Below are 14609 nucleotides of genomic sequence, written 5' to 3' on the forward strand. Positions count from 1 at the left end.
ATGTATTCGAATTTAAAATGGAGCTATAGTAATACTCATAATAAAAAAAATCGATTCAACTATCTTCCAAAATCAACTTTGTATGAAAACCCATCTCATCCCAATTACGAGGGACTACGGGGTGAGGTGGTTTTTCCTGTTTATCGTCAAAGTTATGAAATGGAACTACCCAAAACAAAATAAAAACTAAAATACAAACGTCCGGAACACTTATATACACCATTCAGTTTGCATATGTAAAAATTAAATGTTATCTAGGTTGTAATGTCAGTTTTGCTCCTACTCACCCCATTTTACGGTATCTTAGTAAATTGAGAATATCCAGCGCTTCTAAATCAGCGGTGCATCTCGATGCACGTCTCTAAGTGTCACACAAACATCCCTCGCGGTTTGCGGATGCGAGCTGTATTTTGTGAGAATAATTGTGCACACACTATAGACGGAGTTCTGTTCAAATATGCTTAGGGAATAAAGCACCGATAGGAACGAGTCGTTTAGAATGTATGTAGCATTTTGGTGGCATTTTACTAGTAGAACCGTGATAGCTAATGCAAGAAACTAGGTTATTAAAACCGGGAATAAAATAATACATTGTCTTTAACTATTATTGATATATACGCTTCTATATATGACACTAAGCGATGAGGGGGCTAGTTTGTACTTTTTATATTGATTTGGTAATTTTAGTACACGTTTTACAAAAAAAAATACAAACTGGATTACATGTGCAAAGGCAGACTTCAACCAAAACCTGAAAATTTATTTTAAAGTTGGCTACATAGAAAATAAATCACGGAAACTTTAAAACCCGTGGAAATGGCCATATTCTGTCGCAAGTTTCATGCGGCGCATCATATCTTTTGTTACTTCTAATTTCCTGACTTTACGCCCTCTTGGGCACATTATATATTATTAGGCCAGGAAATAAATGCCCAAAAAAAGGTATAGAGGGAAATGCAAGGAACTTCTTCGGAAAGGTGTATTGTTGATACCATAAATGAATTCAGCACCCCCGATTTATACAAAAACGTTACCAAACCCGGCCTAGCAGCTTTACTGATGTAGATAATCAAGATAAAAATGAGAGCCCTAAATAAACCTTCAAGAGCGGATATCTCAAAAACTATACAAGATATCGAAAAACTTGACTGAATAAAACTTGTAACAAATTAAATCTCTTTTCATTTTGTATAAGTGGCCAAGTCGCTCAGACGCATAGTTTCCGAGATATAATCGAAAAACCGAAAAATGGAACCTTCAAACCCCCCCCCCCAGCACCAGGGTTACGGCCGGGGACTTTTGATATGTTCATCTCCTAACTAGTCCAAACGTACCTAAAAGTAAACCTAAAAGTTGTGTTCCTTGCATTTCCCTCTATACCTTCTTATTGCTTGGCCTATATGAACCCAATAAGATAAGTTTTCATAGCAGTTAAAAATATTCAAAATTCTGGGCTCATTTTATCTAAAATTCTGGGCTCAATATATACTGATGATATATTGCAACCTTTTGATGTAGATACTCTCAAAAGTTTGAGCTTCGGGCCGTGACCCAAAAAGGGTTAGATTTTCCAAATAGTCGAAAAGGTTCAATTTAACCCTAAACTTTGGGAATCAGATAATATTTCACTGTCCACAAGTTCTTATCTCGCATCAATTGTGTTGGGCTTTATTGATAAATCTATCCCGGGCGGATTACTAGTCAATGTGTAAAGTTACGCGTCTGTTTTGGAAATAAAATATTATTCTTAAAGTTTTATATAAAGTAAACTTAGAATACAACTTGAATTATTGGTAATTTCTTTATTCGACTGTCTGAATACTCTGAATTATTTCAATTAATATTGAAATAATTGATTTTATCTCTTTAGGGTTCCGTACCCAAATGGTATAAACGGGACCCTATTACTAAGACTCCGCTGTCCGTCTGTCCGTCTGTCTGTCTGTCACAAGGCTGTATCTCATGAACCGTGATAGCTAGACAGTTGAAATTTTCACAGATGATGTATTTCTGTTGTCGCTATAACAACAAATACTAAAAAGTACAGAACCCTCTGTGCGCGCGTCCGACTCGCACTTAGCCGGTTTTTTCTAGGCTAGTGTGACAGTTAGTGATGTGAAAATACATGGTCAGAACCTGAAACCGTGAAAATACATATACTGTAAAACCACCCTACTATGTACCTACATCTTTTCACAAGTTAAACACGTAATTAAGTATCAATATGTATAAGCATAGAGTATCTTATACTAGAGCGGTACTGTCATAGTAAATTTTGTAACCCCAGTAAATTCACTGCCATCTGTCGACACACTTTAAAACTAAAAATAAATATTTATAAAAATACGATAAAATGTATTTAAATATGGATAAATGATTTTTTTTATTTGCATTAATTATTTTTATGATTTTGACCCATGTTCTTTCACTGATATGCGTTAAAATTATAAATAACAAACGAAACCGTCAACGCCCTCTATACGAGTGTAGGCCAAAACTAGTGGCGCCCTCTGATCGAGAATCAAATTTTCGTGATTTTCGAGGCACGTTTTTCTTTAGACTGTATCCATCTATTACGGAGTTATATCTATCTTTGGTATAAGTCAAATTTTTAGTGTTGCTATCATTTTTTTCCGCTTTGTGAAAACATTTTGCTTAAGAATTGCGACATTCAAATATTAATAAATTCACTCCTGAGCGAAGATATTTCATTTGATTTTGGACCATCTATTACAATATAACAGAGATATACAGTACAAGTCTCTATTACTCTCTATGGTTAATAATACATCGAGTTTTGAGATCTAAAATGTCCCCAATGTCGGAGGAAAATAACTCATAAGATTTGGAGGTACACGTTTTTACTTGACCTACTTACCTTTCCTTATTACAGATCTGTCAAAATTGGCTTCCGCAGAATCTATCTAATTTTACATTTTCCGAGCAAAACAACTCATTTCGTAACTTGAATCGGAAAAGTTGCCAAACTGGCAATTCGTTTTGCTCACTTTTTTGTATATTCAATTTTTCTTTTTTTACGCTGTTCGAAATTAATTTTGATTCTGGAAACCCTTAAGAGTAAATTACTCAGTTCAGAAAACTGTTTATTTTGTTTGTTTGTTCCAAAACACATTTATGAATTGAACCGCCAGAGGGCCACACTTGACTTAAGCCAATGTATGCAATATTCCTAAATTTACATATTCAGCCTTGGCGAATTCAGAGATGATCAGAGCAGCTAAATAGCCCAGTGTTCGCCCCTACTAATTACCCCTCATTGACGAAGTGACTTTATAACTTAACTATTAATGGTGGGAAACACTTATCGATATCTCCTTTAATGCTATTTATTCTTTACAATAAGGAAACAAGTAAAGTTTCGTGATCTGATAATTTACATTTTAACTTTGTTTATTGTTTTGTTTACACTTGTGTAATGAAATTTTGCACTGGAAATCGCAATTCTTTTATTTCTAAAACATTTTCCCAGAAATTCTTATACCACAATCGCATTTTAGAGTATACCTATGCATGATAACATACACCGAATTATACCAATGGTGTTACAATTAAAAATTCACTCATTTAAATCTTATTCGAATTTCATTTAAACTTCGCCAACCAAAATAACTCCTAACTGTCCGCTTAGTTCGATAATTGCCATTGAACTAGTAAACTAAGCTGGCTATTCGAGACATCTTTATCTATGCAGTTGACCTATAAACTATTTTAACTAGTTACTTTCTAAAATTCGCATCACAATTTACCTTTCTACAGTAAACAACACCTTATTACGTTTGTAATAAAGTTTACAATAACAGTAATATACAACCGTTTAACAGGCTCTTAAAAAATTTCCGCCCAATCTCAATCAAGATGCATTTTATATGGAGGCTAGCTGAGAACAGATTTAGATTGATAAGTCGTTAATAGGAAAAGCAAAGTTGTTTCTGAACTATGTTTTTCTAATGAATAGCTTATTTTTATATTTCTTTTATCCATGGTCTAAGATTCAATTTCTTCCATGGACTATTTCTATGTAGGATAATTATTTCTTAGTACAGGCGTGCCGGCTGTATCGCTTACATGTCTCATCATAAGTATATGGCATTAATTTTATTCATAAGTATACCGAAAGCGACAGTCGAACTAGTAATATCTGATTTTAATTTGATATTCGTCGCGGTGTTGTTTGTTTGCACCAATTATAGGTATACGATTTACAGCGAGCATCAAAATAAATGTTAAAAACGCTGAGCCTGCTTGCATTCCTTTCTATTCCACTGATATTATTACCCATACATTTGAAATGACATAAATATCGACAAAATAATTTATCGACACTATCCCATCCCTAGTTTAGTAATAACTGTGTTAAGCACGGAGTAGTGAAGCGCCTAAGGACCGGCGCCCGCGCCTCATTTGCGTGATATTGCAATACCGTAAAAAGGCTTAGGGCGTGTATTTACAGCGAGGAATGCTCAATTAAAATCATTAACGTTTCTCATTTAATGGTAACAAATAGGAGTAAATTATAAATTAGTTGACAGCCACTGTGAAATTTGACGAGCTTTCAGCTGAGCTTTTATTACCACGGAAGTAATAATAAAATACCAATTCGTATAGACGTGAATCGTAATTTATACAATCACCACCAAATATATCGAGGCTGTCAAAGTATTCACAAATATCTGACCAAAGCCTGTATAATCAAGACGATAGCGCAATTTCAGATATTTTGTAGAACCTTGGCCACTCTTGGCCAAAAAAAATATATATTAAAAACTCAGTGTTTTCGAAAAAAAAAATTTACATTCTGGAAGATAAGAAAAATCCTGGATCAAACAGGGTATTTGAACAAGTAAGAATATTGAGACACTAAATCTTTCCCCTCTCAAATTGCGAATGCCCGAAAACGTCAAATAAATTCCACAGAGCACTAAATTTTTACTTTAGCACAGAAAAACTCAATAAAGCTTAAACACAGGGTGCTTTTGTTATCACTGACCAAACTGAGGGGTGAATATGTAGGTCTGAACAATTTTTAATATGGAGACAACCCCGAAATCGCGAAAACAAATTCTGCTGTCTCATATATTTCGGTGAATCAGTCAATTTTATCTATGGAACAGCTGTTTTTTTAATCGCGATTTCGGGTTTGTCCCCATATTAAAATTTGAAAAGTATGACCTACATATTCACGAACGAAAGGTCCGATCGCTGTGTCTCGCTCCAACCTATGGCCGCCGCTCGATGTCATGGCCGGGCCGTAAGAGTTTAGTCAGGATAGTTGATAACAAAAGCACCCTGTATAAAAAGCAATTCCAGCAATAAAATAACGCTTAATAAAACTGGCACGCTCAACAACAACCGATAAGCCTGAAACCGATGAAACTTGCCATAAATCATAGTTATGGTCAGACTAGTATTGTTTATACTGATAATACTATTAATACTGATAATATTATTAAACTACAACGAGGAGTTATGGTCAGACTAGTAGAGAATTGTTTATGTATTAATACCGATATATTATTATTAATATATAGGAGATTCGCGAGACAGCTAGAGCTAAGATGTATGACGTGCAATTTCAAGTTAACATGGTCATTTGGGCATTTTCACTGAAAAGTGTACCATTTTTTTTTCGAAGATCCATAAACTTTTGGCTCATTTCTACTCAGAATCCCGAGAACTATCGATTAAAAAAAATATATGTCTCCAAAACAATGACAGTTTTGTAACGCATTTTCACATACATTTTGTATGAACTAGGGACACTTTTTTTATTTGTCAAATTCAATAGTACCTACTCGTGATTCTGAGTCGAAACAACCCAAAAGTTGATGGTTTTTCGAAAAAAAGTAAATGGTACAATTTTTTCTAAAAACCCCCATTTATACCATAAATACTGTCATATTCTCGTGTTTTTCCTTTGCGTGTGAACAATTAATTGTCACTAGGTATGGTAGATATCAGAATCAGAATCAGAATAGCCATTTATTAAATTGACACATGCTTATCTTATGTACATTGTTTCATTATTTACATTCATTGCTTATTATTTATTTAACGAAATAATTCAAATTTGAATTTGTATGGTAGATATATATAGGTGGGACTAAAACGCAAATAAATAACCACATTTGCAGTTTGCTTCGATAAAATGAATTCAATTCTTTAATGTAGATATAAAATATTTTACTACCTTAATCTCTTTCGTCTGGAACCTAAATCTAAACTTTTCAATACATTAACAGAACGTAAATAGTAAGTGACACAAGCATCTCCAGGCCCGATCAATCGGCCCTCAGGTTCCCGCTGGCTGCAGTATGGTCCTATAGGTACGGGTACGTTCAGTCTGGTACGGACCGCCGCGCGGCACTTCACGTTGCGCTACCACTGTTCCCGCACGCTACAAAAAAAGGTAGGATTCCATTTTCAATTTTTTTATTTGTGGCCAGTATTTTAACAGTGAGTTTTTAATGTGGCATTTATTTTGGAAGGGAGATTGAGTTTGGCAAGTGTTTTTAGTTTGCCGCGTTTCGAGAGACTTTGAAAGTATACTGTAAAGAAAGTTTTGACGCCGTGTTTTTAACAACGTGTATAGTTTTAAACAGAAAATGAAAAAAAAATGTTCTGTTATATTTAAACAAGTTTATAGGAGTTTTGAATGATTCACGGTTAGTTTCAATAGACTTATATTGACCGGGATATAGACCGTGATTACCTTTTGTATTGTTTTTAAGCTCCCGATATTTCGACGCAGTTACATGCATCTTGTTAACGGGTAACCTGAAGATAGCGGGTTGGGAGCTCAAAAACAATACAAAAGGTAATCACGGTCTATATCCCGGTCAATAAATATAAGCCTATTCAAGTTTATATGATACTAAATTGAAAGGTAGTCAAAATAAATATGGTGTCGTAATCAGTCAAGAAAAGCAAAACTTATAATAATTAAGCAAAAAGGTGGAAGTGAGTTCTATATTTGAATTGAAAGGAGGCTGAAAGCGTTTTCGCATACTTGATTTTGTGTGGAAAAACTTCGCCTCGACTCTCAAAGTTTGACGTATTGGCGTACATAGCTCTCAAAGCTTTGATATGAAAAGTTCATGCCTTGTAAAGGATTTTATTTCGAAGTTTGGCTATAAAGCCAAGTATAAACTTAAGCCAGATTTACATAAATAAAAAGAAATGTATTACTTATTTAAATTATATGGTATGTTATTAAACACTTCAGTATATAAAACGGCCAAACCGTTTTGATTTTAATTAAAATTTAACAAGTTGAGTTTACAGGGTGAAAATTATACCTATAGAATAAAGTAGGTAACAAAATTATCTTAATATTATAACTAATATTACGTAAAAACATTATAATCCGCAAAGATTTTTAATAATGAAAAAATGAAAATGAAAATGATTTATTGGGTACACAACAGGTTTTAACTAGGATCGAAACAAGAACCTTCTTTTAAGTAAAAAGATACTTGTGCCAGAAGGCTCCGCTCTTCCATTAAGTACAAGGTTTACCAAAATTATCTTAAATTAAATTATCTTAAATCTTAAACTTATAATAATGCAGTGTAAAACGAGGTTTATATCAAAAACAATAATAATTTTCGTTACAAAAAATTTCTTTTATTGCATATTTAAACATAATCATTAACAATAATTACTTGTCGTTAATTTGACGCATAAATAGGTACTTGTTTAGAATAACAAAATAAAGTACAAACTGTACTATCTTGTCATGAAGAAAGCGCTTAAAAGTAGCTTTTTCGTAGGCAGGAGCCTTGGTCTATAATTAGAGTACTTAGGTATTTCAACACCGAGTTTAGATAATTTTTATTTTTAGTTTTAGTTTTTTGTAGTTTTTAGTTTTTTAGTTTTAGTTTTTTGTAGTTTTTAGTTTTAGTTTTTTTATACCGTACTAATACTAGTAATAAGATTGTAATGTTAGCTAACCATGTATGGACCTTTTAGTTTGAAATAAATGATTTTTATTTTTTATTTATTTAGATAATTTTTATCAACACTTAGAATATTAGTATGCTAATTTAAATAAGAAGACCGTTAACAATCAAATAATAATTTTACTTGAACATCTATAAATTTCCACATATGACTAAGTTATACATGACGAATCATAAAACTGATGCCTGAAAGAAATCATTAGCAGCTCGAAAATAGCTTTTAAAATTTAGTTACCCCCTTATTTATAAAACTTTACAAGCCTTAATTAGTTAATTTATGTTTTAAATTATACCTGTCTTATAAATACATTAGTTCAAATTATAGATTAAAACATAAATATATCTAACTAAAGCTTGTAACCATGATTATTTTTATTTGTTCAGTGTTTTCAGTTCCATACATTCGTTTTAAATTTAAGAGCGCGCTTGTAATATCTCCGTTGTTGCAGGCGTCCATAGGCTACGGTAACTGCTTACCATCAGGCGGGCCGTATGCCTGATTGCCACCGACGTGGTATAAAAAAAAATTAAGAGCAGTCTAAAGCGTGTTGTCTAAAAACGTTAGCTAACTTACGTAACCCGAATCATTATCTTAGGCCTGAAATACACTTGTAAGTTTTACCTACGTAAGTAGGGACACAGCTATACTACAGAATGAGATATGAATATCGTTATCTCATTCTAGCAAATAGCTTTGTCCCTACTTATGTAAGTAAAACTTACAAGTGTATGTCAGGCCTTATACCAGCTCCGGGTTTCCTGAAAATTACATTTGCCTACATTTTGCCTATAAAGCTACGAAGGAGGTCCAGGGTTCATATCCTGGTAAGGATATATCTTTGTGTATTTAATATTAGTTTCTAAGTTATGGGTGTTTTACTTGGCTATTATAAAATATAAATAAATATTAAATATTAAATTGTGTGGGAAAATCTTACACAAACCTAGTGCTGCAGAAAGCTCAATAAGGCTTGTGTTAATAATATTGTCTTCGGTTACCGCCATAGTTACTCATGTAATAAAACTACCACCACCACCACGACCTCGAACCACGAACGATGTAAAGGGTTCGAAACGTCGGGATGTATAATAATAATATATAATATTAATAAAAATGTTCCCATTACATTAAGATGATAATTATTATTAATCTTATTTATACATTCTAATCTATATTAAATTTTACTATTCTAAACTAAACAATATGCTAATAAATTCAATATACGCGATATAATCCGTTTTCATAGTTTTATTTTATAAGGCTTGTGTTGTGGATACTAGACATCGATATATATAAGTAGCTTTTGCCCGCGACTTCGTCTGCGTGGAGTTAGTAGTTTGGGTAGCTTATTTTTTATCCAATCTGCTTTTTATCGATTTCCCATACAAACTTCCACCCCCATTTTCACCCCCTTAAAGGATGATGTCTGAGATAAAAACTTCCCTATGTCCTTCCCCGGGACTCACACTATCTCTACTTATACCAAATTTTAACTTAATCGGTTAAGCGGTTTAAGCGTGAAGTAACAGACAAACAGACACACTCGCATTTATAATATTAGTATGGATAGGTAGATACTGAAATACATTGAAAACATCCGTAACTCAGGAACAAATTTGCCGTATTTTTCAACCAAAAGGGTACTTATTGTCGCTTGTTAGTAAGGCGCTATTTCCATATAGGTTCAATTAGAAATCAACCTTATCAACAAGCGACAATGTGGTATCTTTTGGTTAAAAAAGTTGAAAAATTCGAACCCGGGATATCCTTTGTAAGCAGGATCCATACTGACTAGGCTAGCACAAAGTAACTAGACTTAACTAGTCCTTGTATGGAAGACGAAGACTTGTAGGAGATAGAATAGACGTTGTAACTATCAGTATCGTATCTAAAAGCAAACGTTTTAGGTCTCATGTAACTCGAAGCAAAAGGCGTTATCTTAATTCCACCGCTGGGTCCCCTGAAAATCTCATTGTAATTCGGCTACAATTTCAAGTATACGTTAGAAATAAATCGAGAAGCCCTGATCTAAATTCTTTATCCCTGCCAGTACGGTCTGTCAAGATTACCTTATCACACAGTGAGACATAAAAGACCTTTTTCACCAAAGAATTTTGTTTATTCTTCAAAAACTAATGAGAAATGTGCATTTTATTAAGAATCTTGAGTTGATTCTTAATGTTGGCTGGTGGAATTGACTTTTAAGTGATGATTTTTAATGATAAATATGTAGGTAATAGCGTTAATTTGTAATTGTAATATTTTACAGTTAGTATTTTCCTCGAATTGGTGTGGTGAAGAAAACTGTGTTTTAACCCTCGCCACGCCCAAGATTCCATTTTTCGAACTACTCGCTACGCTCGTGGTTCCTTTCGTTTGTAAAAAAAAAACTTTTATCTTACCTGTCCTTTTACATTTAAGTAGCGTGTCTAAAATCAAACTTTGGCTATAAGGGAGTTATGTATCTCGAAGAAAATTGCGTTATCTTTATTCCACCTCTGGATCCTCTGGGAATGGCAGTTAGCCTCAATTTATGTATCCTGTAAATTCTTTCACCTCTGAATTATGGTACGCGACGTTATATTTTAATGAAACAAAGAAAAAATACAGTTATTTTTAGAGAAAAATTTATAACACTGAAAGGAAAACCTATTTTTGCAATATTTACCCGAAATATTGCCTTAAGATTTTTCCTTTTATTGCAAAAGAAGGAATCACGTATGACCAGTTTTCGTTAGTATTAACTGAAATAGTTAAAGGCAAAAGACATCAAAAGAAATATTTATGAAGTATTTAGTGAGTAAACATAGTAATAATGTGTGGTCGACAACGTTCGTAAACGATTATTAACTCGAATTATTTTCTTTCTAAATGAAAGTTTGTTGTTGTGTACAATATTCCAGGCAACAAACTAAGTGCTTTCCGCCGCTGTCTGATATTTTCGATAGCGTTCTAGAAAAACGAATAAAAATGTTCAAAGATATTTTGCTAAAATTATTTGTTCTATTTTTTTCCTTGTTTCGTTACATGTGTAAGTTTCGGGTAGACATTTCGTCTTGCTAGGCACAGGTGCCAGTTTCAGTTACAAAAGGTTTGAATAAAGCCAGTTAGATAGTTCAAGAACTTGCTATATTCGATACATTGCTAACTACAGAGTACCTGCAATGCATTTTGTCGATTGACCAATTACAGCAATGTAACAAAAATCGCATGCAAGTCCTTGAACCGTCTAAATGGGGCTTAATGTATCAGACTTTATACTAATATAAATATTGATTTAAACTAACACGATTTTCACTTATAATTTTAAAACTAACACGAGACTTAATCGCGTAAAATTTACGTTTATTTATTGACGCAAATCTGTCAATAAAATTTATACTTTCTGTCAAAAAGAGAATTCACTCATTTAAATGACAAAATTTCGAGGATGGGTCCTTTTCGCTATACTACGTCGCATTGTCCACAATGGTGAAACATGGGCCTGATCTAAAATAGGTACACTCGCCATCAGATATATCAGAGCGGCCAAGGTGCTCACAAATATCTGAACACGCCTTTATTATCAAAGTGTTAGAGTGCGTGTTCAGATATTTTGAGCATCTCGGGCGCTCAGATATATCTGATGGCGACTGTACGTACGCCATGTGTTGCAGGTTCAAAACCAGCGTTTGCTCATTCGCCGATAAAGCAGGGTAATGATTTAGCAGTCCATAAATGCAGCTAAGCCCGTAAAATACCGGAATACTTTGCTAAAGTGGCATCATTAAACTAGCATTGTTCTGCACAATGATGTAATGAAAACGTTTAAGACGCCATTTTGTTCTTAGCGAGTAGACGCTTTAATAGCGGTTAAGTCTAGAATCGTGCCATGGTATTAGCGGGTAATCTACGCTACTTTGGTAATCTACGCAGACATACATAAAAAGTTGCTTACTTTCAGTTCGTTTCGTATTCGATCGTTTTTGTAGTCATTGCCACTGGTAGAACACAGTTGACTTGTTAATAATAATAATAACTCCCACGGCCGATTCGGCCACGGCGACTGCTATCAACTCCCTTATTGCTGTCTCTGGTGTGCTCGCAAGTGGCTGACGTAGCCAATTTTGTTTCCAAAAGTTCGCGAGCATTGCGAGCATGTGAGCACACCATTTGAGTAATAATAATGTATTGCCGCAGGTGGTCTGGCCTTTATTTCGTCGCGCTTGGAATCCAGCTCTAAGCTCCGTCGCGATCGAATTCAGCCACCCGGGCATTTATTGTATCCCGCCATTCCGTTGGTATGGCTGCCTGCTGCCCTTATCGCGAGGGCTCTATACGACACTTTTTCATACAACACAAACAACAAAAAGTTGACTTTGTCTACTGGTAACTGTTAAAGTGAAAAGGTTATAATATTTTTATTTTTATTATGCTATGTTTTATTATACAGTGTGGAAAAAATGTATGGGCCCTGGAGGGAAAATGCCTTAACACCTTAAGTTCGTGTTACCTACACGTGTAAGGAATAAAAATATTTTCCTTTCTTTAAAAACCGAATCAAATAAAATGTTTTGTCTCTTATTAAATAAATGTAAGTTTTCTCAATACATTTCTAACATATTTTTCATTGTATAAAATGTTGAACTTAAGTCGCATGATATCTCGTCTTCGTCCATTTATCCGCGGTCACGGTTCGTTTGTTCTAGCTATTAATAAATAATGGAAAGTAAGCTTTCAAATACATATAAAAATGCTTGTTATCAACAAAATTTAAAATTACGTAAATATTTATACATAAAGATTAATCAAAACGTCATTTTATTTGCTTTATATAAATAATTTTTAATTTAATCGTTGTGGTGTATCTTCTTGCTGTGTACCTTTTTCTTATTTAACTATTTGTTCATCGTATGTTATTTTATGTATCTTTTGTTCTCGTCTGTTACCTTCCGTGATTCTTCTCACCTGATGGTCTCATCGGAAGATCAGCGCTGGAAGTCACCAGCAACATGCTGAGATGAGGCCATTTCGTGGCACTTTAATCTTATTTTATGTTTACTTTTATATTATGTAATGTTTTGTTTGTTTGTGCTTACGAATAAAATCTTATTCTATTCTATTCTATTTATTTTTAAACAGGAAGATGTATTTACGGCTCACGAGCCGAATAAAAACATATATATTTATTTACTGCACTGAATCGTTCAAACTATATCAGACAAATATTAGAATATTTTTTAATCATTGGTATCAATACCTATTATTTAAATCATAATTTTTAGCACATAAAATCCAATGGCAGCCCATAAAGCAAAATGAGGCTGTGAATTGACTTTCTTCAAACAAAAACGTCACTTTTGACATTGACATATCCGATTCATATCCTATCTTTAGCAAATTTTTGACGTAAATATCTTAAAGTTCGAATCAGTAATATTTTACTCTGAGCAAACGGTCCGAAGAGATTTCTGAACAAACACCGATTAAGGCGATTGAAACTGTATAAATAGCGCTATTACGGACCAATAAATGTATGATTCTAACTAAAAGTAATATCGTGAGTAGTTCTTTGCTGTTTGTTCAAACATTGAACGTAACGTATTTTCCAACTATTAATTTGTATTTAATATTTTATATAACTACTTCACTAAAGCCTGGCCAGGAATATATGATCACGCGCCATGTTGCGAAATTTCACTGGAACTAATTTTTTCATACGATACTGAACTGTCACCCTATACATGAGAATAACAGCGCCCTCTTGACAATGATCATATATTACTGGTCAGGCTTAATAAGCCTCTTTATTTCCATAATGAATAATCAATCTAGTCTAGATACATAATTATATTTAACATGCGTAACATAATTATTACATTTACACATTGATTATTAAATGTTGTCTTATCATGATTAATTCATAAATAAAAATTTGTTCCGTGCAGAAATTAAGTTAAGCTTCATTCTCTGTTCAATTATTTTACCACTATAATAATTATGTTAAAGCTATACAATTAATTATTAAAATTATTAAATTTTATACAATTAATTATTAAAATTATTATTTTTACAATATGGACCCCTCAACGGGTAAAGGCTTCCGCACTGGTCAGGCTTAACCTACACTAAATAAGTATAATAAAGATAAAGATAAAAAATGTTTTTATTGCACAGAATGAATACAATTGTAGTACATAGTAAGTACATATCACAAGTTACAGAAAAGATTTGGTGCATAACTGAATTGACATTCGAAGGTTCCAGGAGTCCCCGCACTAGGCTAGGCCTGTATCGCGGGAGACCAGATGTACATTTTTATGTCATGCGACTTTCGTTTCAAGTTATATGTATAACTTGTATTAGGAGGAATTAGCTCTTTCATACAAGTTTCCAACTTATGTTTATTAAGTTACTATTTAGGTACTATAGAATAATTTTTCATCATAATTCAACTACAACATCTTACATAACGTATCCCAAATTGTTTACCTTAAGATTCAGGACATAGCTTCCGATTCTCAAACGCGCTTTGAATCCGAATGAGAACGTGTTCAAGATTTGTATCCGAGACGTGTCGAATGTTACGCGCTGTGTCCTCCCTGCTACCTACTAGAAACATTAAACCTAACCTGAACTTGCTATTACAT

At 33.5% G+C, this 14609-nt stretch overlaps 1 protein-coding gene across 1 annotated transcript in view; it reads left to right on the forward strand.

The window, feature by feature from the left end:
• Positions 1-6317: 6317 nt before the first annotated feature.
• The window catches only part of LOC134755379 (calexcitin-1-like), a 38608-nt gene continuing 30316 nt past the window's right edge, over positions 6318-14609 (forward strand). Inside the window, exon 1 of the mRNA XM_063691930.1 lies at positions 6318-6427. The gene's annotated coding sequence lies outside the window, so the exon portion shown is untranslated. The remainder of the gene's footprint in view (positions 6428-14609) is intronic.

Source organism: Cydia strobilella, chromosome 2, assembly GCF_947568885.1.
Source record: "Cydia strobilella chromosome 2, ilCydStro3.1, whole genome shotgun sequence".
NCBI lineage: Eukaryota > Metazoa > Arthropoda > Insecta > Lepidoptera > Tortricidae > Cydia > Cydia strobilella.